Raw genomic sequence first — 9,662 nt, 5'->3', positions numbered from 1 at the left:
AGCAACTTGAAAATGTATTTTGTGAAGCTTTCTTGGGCATAAAACACGACAATAACTGATTCCATATGTGACCTATTGATGAAAAGTAGCCCGATAAGCTTCATTTCGGCCACGTGGTCCTATAGTGTGCTCTTTGTACGGTGGGAAACCGTTAGTGAAAATAACAGCTCCGATATACGCTAGCCTCGCTCGCCCCATTTTCAATTAAGACTATACTTTCAGGGATCATTTCTATAGTTCTTGACTTGAGAAATGTGTTTTTAAAGTGTTTGGTCTCGCTACCCACGATGATGAGATGCGATATTCCCTTCTGAGCGCGAAGCGGGCTTTGAGTAATGATTCAGTTCATCCGCTTTCTGCCATTGATGACCGTTCTTTGCTTCCTTGTGGAGCATTGAGGGAGGGAATATGATCAGAGTGGTTAGCTCTAAATAGTGTTAAATATCGAATGATTCATTAGTTTTACACTTTGACAACACTTCTGGATGTCAGTAATTAATTCATGAAAATAGTTTAACTGGCTTCAAAGCTGTTTAATGTCCAACGTGGTAATGCATTTTTTTACCTTTTAACTAGGCAAGCCAGTTAAGATCAAATTCGTATTTACGATCACGGCCTACACGGTCAAACCCTTCCCTACCCGGTCAAACCCTTCCCGAACCCGGACGACGCTGGGCCAATTGTGCGCCGCCCTATGGGACTCCCGAACACGGCCGGTTGCTACACCCCGGGATCGAACCAGTGACTAGTGCAACTAGTGACACCTCCAGCACTGAGATGGTGTGCCTAAGACTGCTGAGCCACGCGGGAGCCCAAGGAAATCAAAATAGGAAATGTAGTACAAAGCAATCTCCATTCATCATACCAATCCAGTCAGAACTCAAATTGTTCAATTACGTGTTATATCTAAATTGTATTTTCTCTATTGTGGGTCACTGACGTGTTCAACCAATGGGATAATTTTTATAGTTCTTGACTTGAGAAATGTGTTTCTAAGGTGTTTGGTCTCGCTACCCACGATGATGAGATGCGATATTCCCCTCTGAGCGCGAAGTGGGCTTTGAGTAATGATTCAGTTCATCCGCTTTCTGTCATTGATGACCGTTGTTTCCTTCCTTGTGGAGCATATGATCGTGATGGGCATTCCGACTCTTTTCAGTGAGCCTGCTTGTCCGTCTCAGCTCACCAAAAAGATCCGGCTCTTTTGGCTCCCAAGCTGCTCTTTAAAAAAATATGGTTTGTATTTTTCAAGTCAAACGGTTTGCGATAGTTTGACTATGATTGGTGTTAAAACAATTCTAATTAAATTATTAAATGAAATCATACTCTACCTTAACCACAATGTATTTAAAATGCATTGGTTTGTTATGAAAAAGAATGCTATTAAACATTTGCTTTTAAAGTATAACTTTTTGATGTATATAAACAAAGTGCCTATAAATCTGACCGTTCAAAACTAATACCATCTGAACAGCATAATAGAATATTGCACCATATCAAAAAAAAAAAAATAACAATTTGCAAAACTGCAGCATCCCACAAATTGAATGTAAAAAAGAAGGATGCTATTACACATGTGCATTTAAAGTATAACTTTTTTAATGTATATAAACAAAGAGCATATACATTTAACAATTTAAAACAAATTCAATCCGAACAACATAATAATAGAATATTGCACCATATCAAAGAAAAATAAATAACGTGCAAAACTGCATCATCCCACTTAAAACATGAATGTAACGCTCGTCGTTGGAATGAGGAGGACCAATGCGCAGCATGGTAAGTATCCATTTTAGTAAGAATACTAGAACAATGAACAAAAACAATACCCCGATAAACGACCGAGACAGTTCCGTATGGTGAAACACAGACACAGAAAATAACCACCCACAAAACACAAAGAAAAACAGGCTACATAAATATGGCTACCAATCAGAGACAACGACTGACACCTGCCTCTGATTGGGAACCATACTAGGCCAAACACAGAAATAGACAACCTAGACATACAACATAGAATGCCCACCCACATCACACCCTGACCAAACAAAACATAGAAACATACAAAGCAATCTATGGTCAGGGCGTGACAATGAAACTGGTCCCTCTTTTCTCTCTACTTTATTGCCATGTTATAACCAGCAGCACACAGCAATGCTGACCATATTTGCATTTATGAGAGATTTGCATTCAGAAATCCAAGCTGCCTCACTTTCGAGCGGCTGATGCGGTTTCTTCTCTCAGTAATTATTTGTCACATTTTCGAGAAGACCCTCTCAGAGGGAACTGATGTGGCCACTATGCAGAGTCTCCCTGTCATGACTTTAGTAAGCCATGGGTAGACAGAGGCCTTGTTCTTCCACCAGCTCAGAGGATCTGCAGATCTTTTGAGGAGGGGCTCCTCCAAATAGGATCGGACCTCCATTATGGCATCTGCTGATTGATTCCTTCGTGCTGCATCCCCAGTTGCTCTCTCGTCAAACAGCAGACGTTTGTGGCACTACTGGTGGTGCTTCTGCTCCATCTGATCCCTCTTCTTCCTGTTGCCCTGGTGCCTGAGCCAGCTGACTGCTGGGGCTGTCCCTCCCTGCTGCTGAGGTTATTCTTTGAAGAGCCTCATCAATCGCTCTGGCATCACTGAGATTGTCTACATTATTAAAATGCATCCATTTCATTTCATTTAAGTCATTTAGCAGACGCTCTTATCCAGAGCGACTTACAAATTGGTGCGTTCACCTTATGACATCCAGTGGAACAGCCACTTTACAATAGTGCATCTAAATCTTTTAAGGGGAGAGGGGGGGGGGGGGGGTCAGAAGGATTACTTTATCCTATCCTAGGTATTCCTTAAAGAGGTGGGGTTTCAGGTGTCTCCGGAAGGTGGTGATTGACTCCGCTGTCCTGGCGTCGTGGGGAAGTTTGTTCCACCATTGGGGTGCCAGAGCAGCGAACAGTTTTGACTGGGCTGAGCGGGAACTGTACTTCCTCAGTGGTGGGGAGGCGAGCAGGCCAGAGGTGGATGAACGCTGTGCCCTTGTTTGGGTGTAGGGCCTGATCAGAGCCTGAAGGTACTGAGGTGCCGTTCCCCTCACAGCTCCGTAGACAAGCACCATGGTCTTGTAGCGGATGCGAGCTTCAACTGGAAGCCAGTGGAGAGAGCGGAGGAGCGGGGTGACGTGAGAGAACTTGGGAAGGTTGAACACCAGTCGGGCTGCGGCGTTCTGGATGAGTTGTAGGGGTTTAATGGCACAGGCAGGGAGCCCAGCCAACAGCGAGTTGCAGTAATCCAGACGGGAGATGACAAGTGCCTAGATTAGGACCTGCGCCGCTTCCTGTGTGAGGCAGGGTCGTACTCTGCGGATGTTGTAGAGCATGAACCTACAGGAACGGGCCACCGCCTTGATGTCCAAATGCTACTGTGCTTCCGACTCATTTTCCAGCTGTTGTTTTCACAGCTGTCCTTCCTCTCTCTCCTCGGCTGCTAAGTGTGTGACTGTGAGTGAGTTGGCTCGGCTCTCCCTTACGCATCTTTGGTTGACGCTGCGTGTCTGATTGACAGGAACAACAGATGAGGCTGTTAGTCTGAGCAGACAGAATGAATGTGTGCGCTTGAGCAGTTAGGCCTATATTATTTTATTAGTGGTTATAGTTAACTCTTCATTTAAATATTTTATTTATTAATATCTTAATTTTTATAAATAGATTTGGCTCTTCTGATATGCGAGCCGGCTCCCAACGTTCACCTACAAAAGCTGGCTCTTAGAGCCAACTAGTTTGTGAATGACACATTACCAGAATATGAACAGAGTGGTGTACTCTTAATCTTGTTAAAGTGAAAATTAAACAAACATTTCATAGTATTACATTGATGCAATAGTTTAATAATGTCATTTCAGCGCTGTTATTCATCTTTGATGTTGCGCTGGAAAAAGACAGATCATCTATTTCCATTCATCATATCAATGATGTCCACAATGCCAACTTTTCAGCTGCAGTACAACTCTACTGAACAAAAATATAAACAACATGTGAAGTGTTGATCCCATGTTTCATGAGCTGATATAAAAGATCCCAGAAATGTTCCATATGCACCAAAATCTTATTTCTCCTAAATTTTGTGCACTAATTTGTTTAAATCCCTATTAGTGAGCATTTCTCATTTGCCAAGCGAGTCCATCCACCTGACAGGTGTGGCATATCAAGAAGCTGATTAAACAGCATGATCCTTACATCTTGTGGTGGGGACAATAAAAGGACACTCTACAACGTGCAGTTTTGTCCCACAACACAATGCCGCAGATGTCTCAAGTTTTGAGGGAGCATGCAATTGTCTTGCTGACTGCAGGAATGTCCACCAGAGCTCTTGCCAGAGAATTGAATGTTCATTTCTCTACCATAAGCCACCTCCAACGTTGTTTGACAGAATTTGGCAGTACGTCCAAACGGCCTCACAACCGCAGACCAGGTGTAACCACGCCAGCCCAGGACCTCCACATCTGGCTTCTTCACCTGCGGGATCATCTGAGACCAGCCACCCAGACAGCTGATGAAATTGAGGAGTATTTCTGTCTGTAAAAAAGCCCTTTTGTGGTGAAAACTTGTTCTGATTGGCTGGGCCTGGCTCCCCAGTGGGTGGGCCCATGCTCAGTCAAATCAAATTGTATTGGTCACATACACATATTTAGCAGATGTTATTGCAGGTGTAACGAAATGCTTGTGTTCCTAGCTCCAACAGTGCAGTAGTATCTAACAATTCACAACAATACACACATCTGAAAGTAAAAGAATGGAATTAAGAAATATTAGGACGAGCAATGTCGGGAGGGGCATTGACTAAAATACAGTAGAATAGAATACAGTATATACATATGAGATGAGTAAAGAAGTATTCAAACATTATTAAAGTGACTCCATGTCTATGTATATAGGGCAGCAGCCTCTAAGGTGCAGGGTTGAGTAATCGGGTGGTAACCTGGTAGTGATGGCTATTTAACAGTCTGATGGCCTTGAGATAGAAGCTGCTTTTCAGTCTCTCGGTCCCAGCTTTGATGCACCTGTACTGACCTCGCCTTCTGGATGATAGCGGGGTGAACAGGCAGTGCCTCGGGTGGTTGATGCCCTTGATGATCTTTTTGGCCTTCCTGTGACATCAGGTCTATGGAGGGCAGGCAGTGCGACCGTAGTGATGCGTTGTGCAGACCGCACCACCCTCTGGAGGGCCCTGCGTGTTGCGGGCGGTGCAGTTGTGCACCGCCGTACCAGGCGGTGATACAGCCGGATGCTCTCAATTGTGCATCTGTAAATGTTTGTGAGGGTCTTAGGGCGCCAAGCCGAATTGCTGTTGCGCCTTCTTCACCATGCTGTCTGTGTGGGTGGACCATTTCAGATTGTCAGTGATGTGTATTACGAGGAAGTTGACGCTTTCCACCTTCTCCACTGCGGTCCTATCGATGTAGATAGGGGAATGCTCCTTCTGCTGTTTCCTGAAGTCCACGATCAGCTCCTTCGTTTTGTTGACGTTGAGGGAGAGGGTATTTTCCAGGCACCACTCCGCCAGGGCCCTCACCTCCTTTCTGTAGGGTGTCTCATCATTGTTGGTATTCAGGCCTACTACTGTTGTGTCATCTGCAAACTTGATGAATGAGTTGGAGGCGTGCGTGATCACGCAGTCATAGGGGGAACAGGGAGTACAAGAGGGGGTTGAGAAGGCACCTTTGTCATGTGAAATGCATTGGTTATGGCGTAATTTATTTATTTCAATTGAACGATTTCCTTATATGAACTATCACAGTAAACTAGTTTAAATTGTTCTAGTTACGTTTATATTTGTGTTCAATATAAAACAAGAATTATATTATCTAACGTATACCACAGGGTTTTTCAGCCAATGGTCATAGTCGCCCAAAAGCTGACCAGCCTCTGGTAGGTACCTCCCATTTTTTAATTTTAGGAAACTAGAGAATGTATTCTGTGAATCTGGGACATGTGTGCTTTTTGTGAGCCAGTAAATTATATGATATGATTATGAACTGTTACTTTCATTTAATACAATGTGATACCTGAAGAAAAAAAAGTCAGTAAGGCTGCTGCCACGTGCTGCTGTATCGCGCTCTGTTTACAGTGAGAAGCGACTGTAGGTAGTGACAGTGAGGGAGGGAGCTGTGAAACCGGCAGTCAGAATGATTGCGCCAACATGGCCTACCGTTGCTCGCACGTTTAGAACTTAAGACTATACTTTCAGGGATCATTTCTATAGTTCTTGACTTGAGAAATGTGTTTCTAAAGTGTTTGGTCTCGCTACCCACGATGATGAGATGCGATATTCCCTTCTGAGCGCGAAGCGGGCTTTGAGTAATGATTCAGTTCATCCGCTTTCTGCCATTGATGACCGTTCTTTGCTTCCTTGTGGAGCATTGAGGGAGGGAATATGATCAGAGTGGTTAGCTCTAAATATTGTCAATATTAACATGTATGAAGCATGTCCTCTAGTTCAGGTTAATACATGGTTTATCACAGTAACAGTTTCAATACTGTTTAATGTTCTTGTTGTCAGCCTTGCTATGACGTTGTATAGGAGATATGTGATGTTAATACAGTCAGAACTCTACCTTTTCAATTACATTTGATTTCTACATTTGATTTTCTCTATTGTAGGCCATTGACTTTTTCAGCCAATGCCAGTCCCATAACAACTGCAATGAGTACCTTCTGGCACCTCCCTCATTTGCAAAGTTCTATTGTGGAGCAACTTGAAAATGTATTTTGTGAAGCTTTCTTGGGCATAAAACACGACAATAACTGATTCCATATGTGACCTATTGATGAAAGTAGCCCGATTAAGCATGATTTCGGCCACGTGGTCCTATCGTGTGCTCTTTGTACGGTGGGAAACCGTTAGTGAAAATAACAGCTCCAACATAGGCTAGCCTCGCTCGCCCTCAACTTATTTAAGACTATACTTTCAGGGATCATTTCTATAGTTCTTGACTTGAGAAATTTGTTTCTAAAGTGTTTGGTCTCGCTACCCACGATGAAGAGATGCGATATTCCCTTCTGAGCGCGAAGCGGGCTTTAAGTAATGATTCAGTTCATCCGCTTTCTGCCATTGATGACCGTTCTTTGCTTCCTTGTGGAGCATTGAGGGAGGGAATATGATCAGAGTGGTTAGCTCTAAATATTGTTGAATAAGAAACGAATCATTAGGTTTACTTACACTGTTACAACTCATCTGGATGTCAGTTATTATTTCATGGAAATCGTTCAGCTGGCTTCAATGCTGTTCAATATCAGACGTAGTATTGCATAGAACATTTATTGCAAAGCAATCTCCATCATGCCAATCCAGTTCGAATTCCAATTGTTCAATTACATTTTATATCTAAATTGTATTTTCTCTGTTGTGGGCCATTGACGTTTTCAGCCAATAAGCAGTCCCCTAAAAACTGCACTATTACCCTCTGGCACCTCCCTCATTTGCAAAGTTCTATTGTGGAGCAACTTGAACATGTATTTTGTGAAGCTTTCATGGGTATAACAACTGTTTGTAGCCCAATAAGCTTCGTTTCAGCCACGTGGTCCTATAGTGTGCTCTTTGTACGGTGGGAAACCGTTAGTGAGAATGGCAGCTCCGATATACGCTAGTCTCGCTCGCCCCATTTTCAATTAAGACTATACTTTCAGGGATCATTTCTATAGTTCTTGACTTGAGAAATGTGTTTCTAAAGTGTTTGGTCTCGCTACCCACGATGATGAGATGCGATATTCCCTTCTGAGCGCGAAGCGGGCTTTGAGTAATGATTCAGTTCATCCGCTTTCTGCCATTGATGACCGTTCTTTGCTTCCTTGTGGAGCATTGAGGGAGGGAATATGATCAGAGTGGTTAGCTCTAAATATTGTCAATATTAACATGTATGAAGCATGTCCTCTAGTTCAGGTTAATACATGGTTTATCACAGTAACAGTTTCAATACTGTTTAATGTTCTTGTTGTCAGCCTTGCTATGACGTTGTATAGGAGATATGTGATGTTAATACAGTCAGAACTCTACCTTTTCAATTACATTTGATTTCTACATTTGATTTTCTCTATTGTAGGCCATTGACTTTTTCAGCCAATGCCAGTCCCATAACAACTGCAATGAGTACCTTCTGGCACCTCCCTCATTTGCAAAGTTCTATTGTGGAGCAACTTGAAAATGTATTTTGTGAAGCTTTCTTGGGCATAAAACACGACAATAACTGATTCCATATGTGACCTATTGATGAAAGTAGCCCGATTAAGCATGATTTCGGCCACGTGGTCCTATCGTGTGCTCTTTGTACGGTGGGAAACCGTTAGTGAAAATAACAGCTCCAACATAGGCTAGCCTCGCTCGCCCTCAACTTATTTAAGACTATACTTTCAGGGATCATTTCTATAGTTCTTGACTTGAGAAATTTGTTTCTAAAGTGTTTGGTCTCGCTACCCACGATGAAGAGATGCGATATTCCCTTCTGAGCGCGAAGCGGGCTTTAAGTAATGATTCAGTTCATCCGCTTTCTGCCATTGATGACCGTTCTTTGCTTCCTTGTGGAGCATTGAGGGAGGGAATATGATCAGAGTGGTTAGCTCTAAATATTGTTGAATAAGAAACGAATCATTAGGTTTACTTACACTGTTACAACTCATCTGGATGTCAGTTATTATTTCATGGAAATCGTTCAGCTGGCTTCAATGCTGTTCAATATCAGACGTAGTATTGCATAGAACATTTATTGCAAAGCAATCTCCATCATGCCAATCCAGTTCGAATTCCAATTGTTCAATTACATTTTATATCTAAATTGTATTTTCTCTGTTGTGGGCCATTGACGTTTTCAGCCAATAAGCAGTCCCCTAAAAACTGCACTATTACCCTCTGGCACCTCCCTCATTTGCAAAGTTCTATTGTGGAGCAACTTGAACATGTATTTTGTGAAGCTTTCATGGGTATAACAACTGTTTGTAGCCCAATAAGCTTCGTTTCAGCCACGTGGTCCTATAGTGTGCTCTTTGTACGGTGGGAAACCGTTAGTGAGAATGGCAGCTCCGATATACGCTAGTCTCGCTCGCCCCATTTTCAATTAAGACTATACTTTCAGGGATCATTTCTATAGTTCTTGACTTGAGAAATGTGTTTCTAAAGTGTTTGGTCTCGCTACCCACGATGATGAGATGCGATATTCCCTTCTGAGCGCGAAGCGGGCTTTGAGTAATGATTCAGTTCATCCGCTTTCTGCCATTGATGACCGTTCTTTGCTTCCTTGTGGAGCATTGAGGGAGGGAATATGATCAGAGTGGTTAGCTCTAAATATTGTCAATATTAACATGTATGAATCATGTCCTCTAGTTCAGGTTAATACATGGTTTATCACAGTAACAGTTTCAATACTGTTTAATGTTCTTGTTGTCAGCCTTGCTATGACGTTGTATAGGAGATATGTGATTTTAATACAGTCAGAACTCTACCTTCTGTGTAAATAAAACAAGAACACTGATAAAATCCAGTGTGTATAGATTATATGTAATGTCAATAGTAGGTGGCATAATAACGTTTATGTGCCGGCTGTTATCATAGTATTTACTTTATCATTAGGCTTATATAAGAGTGAACACATGCAATGTATTCTTTCACTAGGTCA

The 9,662-nt window shown here is 42.5% G+C and overlaps 6 non-coding genes and 1 pseudogene across 6 annotated transcripts; all 7 read left to right on the top strand.

The window, feature by feature from the left end:
- The first annotated feature begins 206 nt into the window (after positions 1-206).
- On the top strand, positions 207-422 carry LOC129831480 (small nucleolar RNA U3). Its single transcript, XR_008755731.1, has one exon. It is a non-coding gene; the product is annotated as a small nucleolar RNA U3 (small nucleolar RNA).
- A 518-nt stretch (positions 423-940) lies between these two features.
- On the top strand, positions 941-1,141 carry LOC129831486 (small nucleolar RNA U3; annotated as a pseudogene).
- Positions 1,142-6,228: 5,087 nt separating this feature from the next.
- LOC129831476 (small nucleolar RNA U3) lies at positions 6,229-6,444 on the top strand. Its single transcript, XR_008755727.1, has one exon. It is a non-coding gene; the product is annotated as a small nucleolar RNA U3 (small nucleolar RNA).
- Positions 6,445-6,952: 508 nt separating this feature from the next.
- Positions 6,953-7,168, top strand: LOC129831502 (small nucleolar RNA U3). The gene has a single exon (XR_008755750.1). It is a non-coding gene; the product is annotated as a small nucleolar RNA U3 (small nucleolar RNA).
- Positions 7,169-7,667: 499 nt separating this feature from the next.
- Positions 7,668-7,883, top strand: LOC129831475 (small nucleolar RNA U3). Its single transcript, XR_008755726.1, has one exon. It is a non-coding gene; the product is annotated as a small nucleolar RNA U3 (small nucleolar RNA).
- Positions 7,884-8,391: 508 nt separating this feature from the next.
- Positions 8,392-8,607, top strand: LOC129831496 (small nucleolar RNA U3). The gene has a single exon (XR_008755744.1). It is a non-coding gene; the product is annotated as a small nucleolar RNA U3 (small nucleolar RNA).
- A 499-nt stretch (positions 8,608-9,106) lies between these two features.
- On the top strand, positions 9,107-9,322 carry LOC129831503 (small nucleolar RNA U3). Its single transcript, XR_008755751.1, has one exon. It is a non-coding gene; the product is annotated as a small nucleolar RNA U3 (small nucleolar RNA).
- Positions 9,323-9,662: the final 340 nt, after the last annotated feature.

Source organism: Salvelinus fontinalis, chromosome 32, assembly GCF_029448725.1.
Source record: "Salvelinus fontinalis isolate EN_2023a chromosome 32, ASM2944872v1, whole genome shotgun sequence".
In the NCBI taxonomy this organism is placed as follows: domain Eukaryota; kingdom Metazoa; phylum Chordata; class Actinopteri; order Salmoniformes; family Salmonidae; genus Salvelinus; species Salvelinus fontinalis.
This window is presented reverse-complemented; position numbering and strand designations above follow the sequence as displayed.